This window comes from Papio anubis, chromosome 2 (genome assembly GCF_008728515.1).
Source record: "Papio anubis isolate 15944 chromosome 2, Panubis1.0, whole genome shotgun sequence".
Classification (NCBI taxonomy): Eukaryota; Metazoa; Chordata; class Mammalia; order Primates; family Cercopithecidae; genus Papio; species Papio anubis.
The window spans coordinates 13,321,500-13,333,806 of record NC_044977.1 but is presented as its reverse complement, the minus strand read 5'-3'; the positions used below and the strand labels follow the sequence as shown (position 1 = coordinate 13,333,806).

Below are 12,307 nucleotides of genomic sequence, written 5' to 3'. Positions count from 1 at the left end.
CCGGCACCAAAACCGCCGGCCGGTTCCAGTGCGGGTGACTCCAGTTACCGCCGTGTTCACTCATGCACTCTCTGCTGTGAGGAGTTGAGAGAGGTGGGCTGAGTAGACAAGTCACCCCTGTCATACATCATGCGAAGCGGTCAGGGAAATATCCTGCTTCAAAAAGGTGCAGACATAATTAGTTACATTAAGATGAGGTCGTATTGATTAGGGTAGACTGTAAACCTAATGATTAGTATTCTCATAAAGTGGTCAGGAAAATGCTCACACACTGTGACTAAGGCCTTGTGAAGACTGAGACCAAAATTAGAGTGACATAACTACAAGCCAGGGAATGCCAAGGATTTCCAGCAACTACCTGAAGCTAGAAGGAGGCAAAGGAAACATTTTCCCTAGAATCCTCAGAGGGAGTATGGCCTGCTAATACTTTGATTCCAGACTTCTAGCCTCCGGAACAATTAAGAAAGATATTCTGTTGTTTTAAGTCATCCAGTTTGTAGTAAATTGTTACAGCAGCCCTGGGAAACTAAAACAGTTTCTCATGAGAGTAAATATCCTGATATATTTTTATTTTTATTACTGTGAATACTGATGACAGTGATCCGTGAAGAGTTAGAGCTGATATTATGTAGGCCATGTAGACATGAATATGAGAGTTCCTTCTGATACTAGTTATAGTATTATTTGGGTTATAACCCAATGAAAACTAAAATTGTGACTTAACCTATTGTATATTTTGTGTTATCTTTGGAGGTAGACATTCAAAAAGGTAAACCAATTAAATCATATCGATATTTTATTAACAATGCTATACAATTAACGTGTGTGTTCATATATATGTGTGGGGGGTCTGTGTGTTGATGGTTAAAGGTATTGGCTTGGTGCAAAAGTAATTGCTGGTTTTGCCATTAAAAGTATGGGAAAAACAGCAATTACTTTTGCACCAAACTAATAGTATCACTTTTTAAACAACTACTTGAAAATATAAAATGACTGAAAATGGCTTTCAAAGAGCGATGTAAGTACAATATACTAGAGTTATAAATGAGTGCGTATCTGATACTTGTGGCCACTTTGGGTTCAAATCATTATTTTCTGGGTACATGCTTTAATAGCATCCAGAAATTATTTTTTTCAAATATCCATTTATTTAAAAAATATTTATTTTGAGCACCTATTATATACAAACCCTGTGCTGGGTGACAGGCTACAGTGGGGAATCAAAGATCCCCTTGCTCTTACAGAGCATGCATGTCTCTGGAAAAGAGACAATCCACACAATGTAAAAATACATGAAAAATAACAAGTTGTAAGCAAGGTCTACATGGAAAAGAACAAGTAAAAGTGTACTTTCAATCCAGGGGCAAGGAAACAGTTCTCAGTGCAGATGACTTTTAACTGAAGGCTGAAGTCTTCAAAGGAGCTGAATATACAAAGAACGAGGCAGGAGGTCAGCATTCTGATGGGAAAAAATGCAGGTATAAAGACAGTCTGAGGCACGAGTGCCATTTCTAAGAGCATCAAGAAATAAGAATATACAAGTGTTAAAATAAAATCAAATAATTCTGAAGAATATAAAGTAATTTTTAGCAGATTTTCAAACAAGGAAGTCCTCACAGCCTCTTGAAGACTGAGACTAATAGCAGATACCATAACTGGCTTCCTCTGCCATCTCATCATCTGCTAGCAAACCTTGCTGAAAATCAAATGGCATTGTAAGAAGAGCAAGCTCAGCCAGCATGTCAGGAGCCTTTGTTGGAATATAACTCCACAGAAGGAAACGTGCAGAGAATGGAAGACAGCAGGATAGCTTAGCAGCTGCTATGTATTGAGAAATAGCAGGATGGCCTCAAAGATTTCAGTGGAAATGCTGTGAAGGACCATAGAGTCCTAACAGGAAACAATGGGAAACAGGAGCCATTCATGAATCAGTCTGGTGTGGAAGTCAGCAGAGAGGGAGATTTTGACTGTGTGCAAACAAAAAGGCAAAGAAAGGAGTAATGTTATGTTCTGTCAATAGTGCAAGCTGAAGAATATTGTTAAATTTTGTTGTTGAAGCTTTAGGTAAATCTTATACCCTAAAAGCTCTGGCATAGAAAAGAAAACAATTTACAAAATGCAACCAAATACAAACAAAGGGCAGCCTACAGACTGGAAAAATATATGTAAACCACATATCTGATAAGGGGTTAGTATCCAACATTTATATTAAAAAACCCTACAACTCAATAGCAGAAAAACAAATAACCTGATTTAAAAATGGGCAAAAAATCAGAACAGACATATCTCCAAAGAAGACATGAAAATAGCTAACATGTATATGAAAAGGTGCTCAACATCACTAATCATCAGGGAAATGCAAATTAAAACCACTATAAGATATCACTTCACACCCAATAGATTGGCTATTATCAAAAAAAGAAGAGATAACAAATGTTGGCTAGGGTGGGGAGAAAAGAGAATCCCAGTACACTGTGGGCAAAAATGTACACTGGTATAGCCATTATGGAAAAGAGTATGGAGGTTCCATAGAAATTAAAAATAGAACTACCATATACACCCAGCAATCTCTCCTCTGGGTATATACCCAAAGGAGATGAAATCACAGCCTCGTAAAGATATCTGCACTCTCATGCTCATTTCAGCATTACTCACAATAGCCAAGATAATGGAAACAACCTAAGTGTCTGTTGACAGAAGAAAGGTTAAAGAAAATTATAAATACACACACACACACACACACACACATCCAGAGACAGGAATATTACTTAGCCTTTGAAAAAGAAGATGCTGCCATTTGTGACAATGTGGAAGGACCTGGTGGACATTATGCTACATGAAATAAGCAAAACATGGAAAGAAAAATATTGTATGATCTCACTTATAAGTGGCATCTGAAAAAAATAGAAAATAAAACAGCAGTTTTCATGGGTAGGGTTGGGAGAAAGGAAATGGGGAGATGTAGGTCAAACAATACAAAGTAACAGATATGTACTATGGACAAATACAAAAATCTAATGTAAAACACAAGGACTACAGTGACTAAAGTTGTATTGCATTAGAAATTTTTGTTAAATAAGTAGATGTTAGCTTCTGTGGTTATAAAACATAACTAACTGAGACAACAGATATGTTAATCTGCTTCAGTAGAGTTACCATTTTACTATCTATACGTATCCCATAACATCATATTGTAAATATACACAATACTTAATGTATACTCAAATATACACAATATAATTTACTTTAAAAAAAAAAAAAAAAACAGTATTCTCTGCAAGTAGGGCATGCCCCGCTTTTCACACAAAAACTTCCAGTACATAAATTTCAAGATTTGTTAGTTAATTCAACACTTATTTACTGAATGCCTAGCATGTTCCAAGCATATTTCAGGCAATATCATCCTTAAACAAAATAAAGATTCTTATTTTATTACAAAATTCATTTTAGCCAAAAAGACAGATGATGGATATAATGACTAAAAAGACTATGATGTGATAGGAGGTGGTCAGGGTTAGGGAACACAGAGCCCCAAGGATGGCATGTCCCTGCAAGCAGCAGCAAGGTAGCTACAGGTGAAGAAGAACTGGTGAGCTTGAGAATAGCAAAGGTCAGAGAGGTAACAAGGGCAGATCATGCAAACTCTTGCATGTAATCAAAAAATTATATTTTCAAATACATTTAGACTACAGAATTTGTAAAATTGTACAGCATCCCCACATACCCTTCACTCAGCTTCCCTCAGTGATAACATATATGTAACCATAAATATTAAGACCAGAAAATTGGAATTGGTACAATTCTAAGATGCAGACCTTATTCAGACTCCTAGAGATTTCCCATACATTGACTTTTCATTGTTGTTTGGTGTAAAGTCGTTTGCATCTTATGGCATGTGCAGGTTTCTGTAGATACCACAACACTCAGGGTACAAAACTGTTTCATGACTCCACAAAATGTCCTCCTTTTGTTGCCATGTGCTCACCCGACCCCTATCGACCACCTGTCACTGATTTAATGGCATTGACTATCTTTGAGTGAGGCAGGGCTCCTTTGGAAGATTTTGAGCAAATAAGTGACATAATCTGCTAGATTATATATAACATATCTATTTCTTTTGTTTTTGCACTTAATTCAAATCTACAGAATGTTAAAAGAATAAAATGAACCCCTGTATTTCTTTATGTCTGTATTTTCAAATACTGACACTTTACTTGCTTTTTTAAATTTTTCCATATATGTTATTTCAACTTCATGTTGTTTTTCTTACTCTATGTGGTGAGCCATTTGAAACTAATTTGCCATATACAACGGCAATTACTACTAAATATATGAGTCATCTAACAACAGGGAACTTCGTCTCACAAGCACAGCGTTATCACACCGTCCAAGATTAACACTGATACGATGTCTTCTAGTATACAGGCCACAAATTTCTTTCATTGTCTTAAAACATTCTTTAAAATTTTTAAATCAAAAATCCAGTCAAGATCACTCACCACACTTGCTTGTCGTTTCTCTCCTCATCCCTATCCCGGACAAGTATCTCCATGTCTCCCCAACGGCCCCTGTTTTTGTCTTTCAGGACATAAGCTAGTTGCTTATTGAATGTCCTACAGTCTGGATGGATTTGTCTGATTGTTTCCTCCTGATCAAATTTTGACTGGACATTTCAGCAAGAACATGAGACAAGTAATTGTGTACTTCCTGCTGCATCATATCATGAGGGGTGGAGTACCAGTTTATCTCATGAATACAGCTAAATTTGTTGAATAGGTGAGGGTAGTGTTCATTAAATCTTTCGCTTTTAAAGATAGTTTATTCTCTTTGTAATTAATTCTTAAAAATTTATGGAGTGACACAGAGTTCATGTGAATATTCTGTTTCTCAGCACGTTTAACTTAGTGGTTTTAGCATCCATTGATAATGCTTGCCTATGTTAATTATTACGTTGGTTGGTGAAATATAATGCATTTGTCCACTAACACTCTGTAAAGATGTTCTTTCTCTCATCTCACTCCTACCACCTTTTATTTAGGATTAGTGTGGACTTAACAGTTTTTGATAATGTTATTTGTATTACTATCGTCATTCTGGTTGTTATTTTTACTATTTTTCCTAATATGTTGTATTTTTTTTTCTTTTAATTGTCGAGTTATTCTGTTTGGCCCGTGGGAGCTACTTCAAGTCCCTGTGACTTTGTTACGTTCCCATTAGTCTTCAAACACTTTCTGGCTTTCAAATAATAAGATACTCAAGAATCACCTCAAACTTTCTCTGCTTCAAATGAGGAATCAACTATTTCTCCAAAAGTCCCTGGTCCCTTTGTGTGGGGAGGTGGCAAGGATCACCTTGTTGTTTTGAGAAGGGAGTGGGATAAGGATAAGGGAGAGAGGTGGAAGCAAGGAGAGAAGTTAGGAAGCCATGGCAATCTTGACCAGACCCAAATGTGACTGCATTAGCTGAGTACAATTCAACATAGTGGGAAGTGGTTGGATTTTTTAATGTTATCAAGGTAGAGTTCTACACAGATAGGATGTAGAGTTTAAGAGAAAGAGATGAGGCAGAGGTGCCTCAAGCATTTTGGCCTGAGAAGATAATTTCAGGATTTATTAGGCGTGCAATTATAAATAGATTTATCTGTTCGATGGCTCCTCCTATTTAATTCAGAGTAAATGTTATCACTGAAGGAAATAATACTAATCACAGAAGTAAATGTATAAGGATTATTGACTATTTGATCAATGCAGAGTAGTGATTTCAGGCATGTATTAGGCCTGCCAATGCAAATTTTTTAACTAAACAATGCAAATTCCAAGCTATGTTTTCAAAATATTTGAATATAAGCTATAGAGATTTATATTGGCATTAAGTATAAGAGTCTAAATATGAATTAAGCAGATTATTTTACTATAGAATAACATATAAACTCAGAGGGCTGAAAGAGCAGTGAAAATACTGTTTATCATTTTCTACTATCATTTTGTATCTAACTGTAGACATTGTTGGACACGGAAATGGCTATACTTATATTGATATATCTATGAGGCTTCTAAATAAGAAGGTTAAACATACTTTTCTGATTTTTTATGCCCTAAAACTTCCAGTATATTTAAAATATGAAAAGAAAGCAGATATTTCAACTCCTTTAATGATCAAAATGCAAGATCATGAGCTTCCCATAATACATGCTTTTGGTACTTATAAAACAAAAAACAAAAAAAAACTCCTCTTTTTTTTTTATTTCATATAAACTAACCACAAACTATAATTTCAAATCAGATTTTTTCCTTAATTTTGAGTTTTGTTATTAGTCAGAAACTTCCCTATTAACTGACTAAACTCAGTGTCTAAGCTAAAATGAAACGAAGATGACATTTAGTAAAATTTACAGACAAGATGTCTTCCTAAATTGCTATTTCTTTAAAACAATATCTTTAAAGTTTACATTTTTGCAAGAAATAGACAACTGACCTCCACCTGTGGTATTTCTTTCTAATAAATACATGGATGTGCTTTCAAGTTCAAGCTATATACATGTCTTAATAGAGGCTCAGGGAACAGAGAAGTGCTCTAATGATTAAAGACTGCCTTAGGCCACGCATGTTTTTGAGAACTTTTGTTCTTTTATTGTAAAAGAACAGGCAACTTTGAGGTGGGAAGAGGGCATGGTGTGGATGTGAATTGTGTGTGTCTTTCAATCTCATAAATCCATTCTTTTCAAAGAAAATCTCAAGAGTTTCCCAAATATAAACATATTGTATTCATCTCTGTCATGCACTTGAGGGATTTTATCCCTAAAGTGAGGTATAGTTAGTCATTGGAAAAAGAAAAAAGGGATAAAATATTATACCATATAATTTATAGTTATTAACAGGGAAAACTTTGCTTTTTTGAAAAATTGTAAGCCTATAACTCCTGCTGGGATCAGAAGTATCATTTGCAGAACTCTTTTAACCAGTGTTTCACCTCCCCACTTGTCAATGCATAAATCTTCCTCTATTGCTTGGAATAACTAACCAGCATCTGGCTACGGAGAATGACTAAGTTGGGGGCAGAGAGAAGTAAAGTAAGTTTAAAGTAAACCAACTGGAGAAACTAAATTCAGACAATGTTTTGCCTAAACTATTTTGATCTTTTATACACTATTCCATTAAATTAAAAAAAGTTATATTAAGTATAATGTACATAAAAATTATATATATGAATTAAAAATCTTAATGAACAATAAACTCCCTGCAAACCATATTGTACCTGATGTTGACATCTCTTAAGATAACAGCATGAAAAACTTGAATAGTATTTTAAAAATATGAATGGACAAAAAGGTTAATGTTTCAATGGAGTACAGTGGCATATTCATAGTGAACTGCCCCTTTGACTTCCTGGGCTCAAGAGATCCTCCCACCTCATCCTCCAGAGTAGCTGGGACTGCAGGCATGCACTACCATGCCTGGTTAATTTTTTTAAATTTTTGTAAAGATGGAATCTCCCTGTGTTGCCCAGGCCAGTTTTGAACCCCTGGGGTAAGAGATCCTCATCCTCCTAAAGTGTTGGGATTACAGGCATGAACCACTGTATCTGGCCCCAAATATTTTCTTAAATGCTGAAGAAGCAACTAGTAAATAGAATATGGATTGTTTTGATACCAAATCTATTTTGTGTCTGTACTCCACCTGAGAATTTCTCTTAACACAATAGCTAAAAAATATAAAATATTCTCTCTGATTCTGGAATTTAGTCCAGCATAATAGATGTTAAAATATGGTCCAAACCAGTCCTAGAATTCAACATTTCTCAAAGAATTCAATGAAACATTAATTATCATTGGTTTTGGCAAGCATATGTGGAAATTTGGAAATGGTTTGCAGTATAAGAAATGTATGGAATCATACTTACTCTGCAAATATTTCATATTTCTTTTTTAAATGTTCCCATAACTGTGACATGTTTTTCCTTTATAATTTATTATTGCTGAATAGAAGATCTATAGAAACTAAGACTCATAGTAATAATTCATAATTTTCTTTCTCTTAGGCTGTATATACCATAATTACTTTTATTCATGCATGTTCCACTTAAAAAGTAAAATAAAACAAAATACTGCAATTAACAATAAACATGCAAAACATACTTTAAAATAGAGATACCCTGAAATACTTGGAATGGTAAAATGTCTCATTATATTTTTCTGTTAAATAGAATGTATGGCTATGATGCCAATCAATCTGAATTTTTTTTATATACACACAATTTCTTGGAACACATCCTGGAGTAAAGCAAGACATGCCAATGGATTAGAAAAACTAACAAAAAATTAAATTGCTATGAAATAAAAATGATATTTAAACATTATTATGAATTGCACTTGATTAATATATTTTATCTTTATTATCATATGATTGTTGAAAGAGCAGGGGCTTAGTAATCAGATTGATTCGTGTTTAAATCAGAGTTGTAGCTTTTACTGATTGTGGTTTCTGTCTCTATTAATTAGATTTATAGCAACTTCCTTCAGGGTTGCAAAATTATGCAAAACATACCTAACACATACTATGCCTTCATAAATTTGAGTGATCTTTTCACATATCATTTTAATTTTATATATGATAAATGTATTTGGTCCAAAATTGTTACTGTGATTGATACATTTTTCACCTTCTATAGGTTATTATATTAATGTCCTTTAAAAAAAATTTTAATCTATTTGAAAGATTTAAAAAATCCTCAGAATAGGTGATTTCCCACAGATTTATAATCAAGAATGTTTATTTGTTTTTCTCTTATCTTGTTTTTCCTAGTTTGTTTTTTATTCTGGAAGATTCTGATTAAAAAATAATAAACCAAAAAACTCTCATAGTTTGATAAGAGTGTCTCCAGAACATTGGTTATTAAACCTGTCCAGACTCCTAAATTTTCAAGAGCAAAATCATTATACATTATTTTATATGCCTAACTGCTTTGATCTAAGGCTAAACCTTTTATTTCATAGTCTCAGAGAAATAATTCCAAATCTAATGTTTCTAGCAGTTCCATGAAAGATTGTTATCCTTTCTAATTAGCCTCTTGAAAAGGGCTGCAGAGCTTACTTGGATACACATGACTAATGCTGCTTGTGAAGTTTACAGTCTTATAGAACAATATCACCAAGCATTCATTAAGGGGAAATAAATTTTATCTAGTCACAGTGATCAGTTGAGGCTTCGTATATAAATGCTATTAGGGATAAAATATTTTAAAAATATATGGCAGGATTTTACATCCAGAAGCCATTTCAAGAAAGAGGTTAGTAGAAAAGGGTTTTGCTAATGGGCAGTGATGACATAAGTTTGAGCCTTTTCAGGAAATTCTGACGTAGTTAGCACATCCAGTTTGGTGAATTCAGAGGCGTTTCCAGTTTGGTTTAGGTATTAGGTCAGCACAGGATAGCAATAGGGATAAGAACAGAAAGTAACCAAGACTGGATTCTGGAAAACCAAGTTGAAGAATTTGGTATATAGTAGAATGAAGACTTAAGTAAGAAAGTTAATGTGACTAGAACAACAAATTAGGAAGATTAATTTTGCGGGTGATAATAGGGTCGATAAAAGTATGATGACATGAGACACAAAAAAATAGCAATACCTTGATATTACATGAAAAATTACTGAAGTCCTGAAACAGGATGGAAGATATGGGCAAAGGGCAATAAATATGATGGAAAGAAGCAACTGAGTAAGCACATGAGCATATAGGTCGATAAAGTTTCCATGATTCCACTCAAGAAATAAAGAAGCTTTGCTAATAGAGGAAAGCGGCTCAGAGAAGCTGATTTGATAAGGAGAGTGCTGACTTTGGTATTTGTATGAAATCAATTAACCTTCCTGGATTTAAATCAAAAGTGACTGTCCTTGTTCAGGAATGTATACTAGAAACGTAGAACTTCAATGAAAAGAATTTTAAAACTGGAAATTGTCCAGGTGAAAAGATCCATCATAAAACAGGAGGACCCCATATTTTGGTTAGGAAGCTAGTAAGTCTCGTGATGTAACATTTTTTACAAGTGATTGACTCTGGCATTTTCCATAATATATAAAGATATTAATTGTGTATCTATCAGAGTTGCAGCATTAGAAATGAATGTTGGGTGAATCTTGTGTTTGTTATAGTAAGAAATGGCAACATGTTGGCCAGGAATGAATTATTTTTTATCTGAATTATGTCAAACAGATGTTAGTATCGTGAGATATAGAAACAGCAAAAACTCATCACTATAAGACATTCTTGGTTTTAAAGGCTACAACTGCCTGTAATCCAAGAACTTTGAGAGGCTGAGGCAGGCAGATTGCTTGTGCTCAGGGGTTTGAGAACAGTGTAGGCAACATGGTGAAACCTCGTCTCAATAAAAAATACAAAAATTAACAGGGTGTAGTGGCATGTGACTGTAGTCCCAGTTACTAGGGAGACTGAGGTGGGAGAATTGCTTGAGCCCAGGAGATGGAGGTTGCAGTGAGCAGAGATTCTGCCACTGCATTCAAGCCGGGGCACCAGAGCCAGATCCTGTCTCAAAATTACTACTACTACTACCAATAAAAAATAAAAATCTAAACCACTGCTTGATCAGAAGCTAATAATGTTGAATGAAACTGTACTAACAAAGAAACCATGAATTTAGCCAAAATTAAAATCTCACCGTTCAACACATAAGAAAATTAAAGTCCAAACAGGAAACAAGAGGAAGTGAGATGCCAAAGCTTCTCAATACCAAGACCACTCATATCCCATGTGATCTTATAAAATAATGAGGAAGCAGACAAAACCAGGGCCTTTGAAGAATAATGAATGAGGAAGGTTGTTTCTAGAACAAAAGCTCTCCATGGCAAAGGCAACAGGCAAATGAATGAGCAACACAATTCTTAAATTCTTTCACCCAAAAGTGGCATTAGTCACTTTTACTCATAGCTCACTGGTAAGAACTCCTCTCTTGACCCAAATATAACTGCAAAGGATACTGGGAAAAGGAGATTGCAAATAGATTTTTGGTGCAGATTAAAATCTCTGCCACATGAGGGCTGACACATAGGATTAAGAAATAATTAATTTCGTGTAAGAATAAGATTTCCTTATTCGCTCTGTTCAGAAGAATTTGAAGTATGCTGTGTGTTATGGACCTGTGCACATGGGTTTTCATTTTGTCCTTTAAAGAACAGGAATTTAGGTAGAAGCAAAGTGATTCTTTTCCAAATCTGCACATTCATTAGTAGGATTATCTAGAAAGACAATCTCCCTTTTTCTGGAATAATGCCTGGAATTGTCACAACCAAATTCTTGCCAGTCACCAATGATGAAGCTGCAGGGATTATAGTATAATAGAGGAATAATCTGGTTGATTATTGTATTGTTATGCTTCTATCCTTTGGACTTCCTGAGATGTAATGTTATATTCATTATATACAGTGTTTATGCCAGTTCAACTAAATGTATCTATTACTATACCCAAATGCACTTCAGCTGCTAACGATATTTTAAAGAATTCACGATATTAAATATTAGGGGAAGAGAAATAAAAATGAAGACAAGGTTCTGGCAACTGGGCACTCATGTCTACAACTGGAGAAAATAGCTAGGTTGACCCAAATTGTGGGGATTAAAAAGCGATGGAGGGTGATAAATCACTGAGTTGTGGGAAGTCAGACATTTTAGAATGAGTCTAGTGATCAACAGAGCACTTGCTTCAGATAGATCAGGAAAGACGAGTTGAGAAAAAAATATCATCTGTCTGGTAACGTGGAGGTCTCATGCTATAAACTCCAGGAACAATATTTTCATACAGTGCCACAAAGAAAAATGGGCATGGATTTCATGGTGAAAAAGTGCAGGCAGTAGAAGTTGCAACGCATTTAAGGAAATGATTAGATTGATTGCCTTATTAGTCTAGATTAAGGAAATGAGATAAATAGTAAGGTAACTTGATATATTGTGAAAATATTTGGGGTTTTGTTTTCAATTGGGAGGATGCAGGTATATTCATTAACAGAGGGAACAGGTAGAAAGGGTAAATTAAATATATATATATATATATCATAAACAATAGACAAAGAAGATCAAGGAAGTGAAAATTCTTTTAAGCATCTGCACTGCCCAAGTTCCTTATATCAGCACTGTCTCTACTGTTTTTAGTCTCTATGGGCAATGTCATCCACTCTCTAGATTTTTGGCAGTATCCATGTTATCAATGAAGGTCAAAAATCTGCATGTCAATCATATCTTTTACAATACAATTTAGACTCAAATTTTTTTTGCTTAACTGTTATACTTGGAAGTCCCA

The 12,307-nt window shown here is 34.6% G+C and overlaps 1 protein-coding gene across 3 annotated transcripts in view; it reads right to left on the bottom strand.

Moving 5' to 3' along the window:
* EPHA3 (EPH receptor A3) overlaps window positions 1-12,307 on the bottom strand; it is a 358,475-nt gene that overhangs the window by 204,399 nt on the left and 141,769 nt on the right. The gene's annotated exons all lie outside the window — the stretch shown is intronic.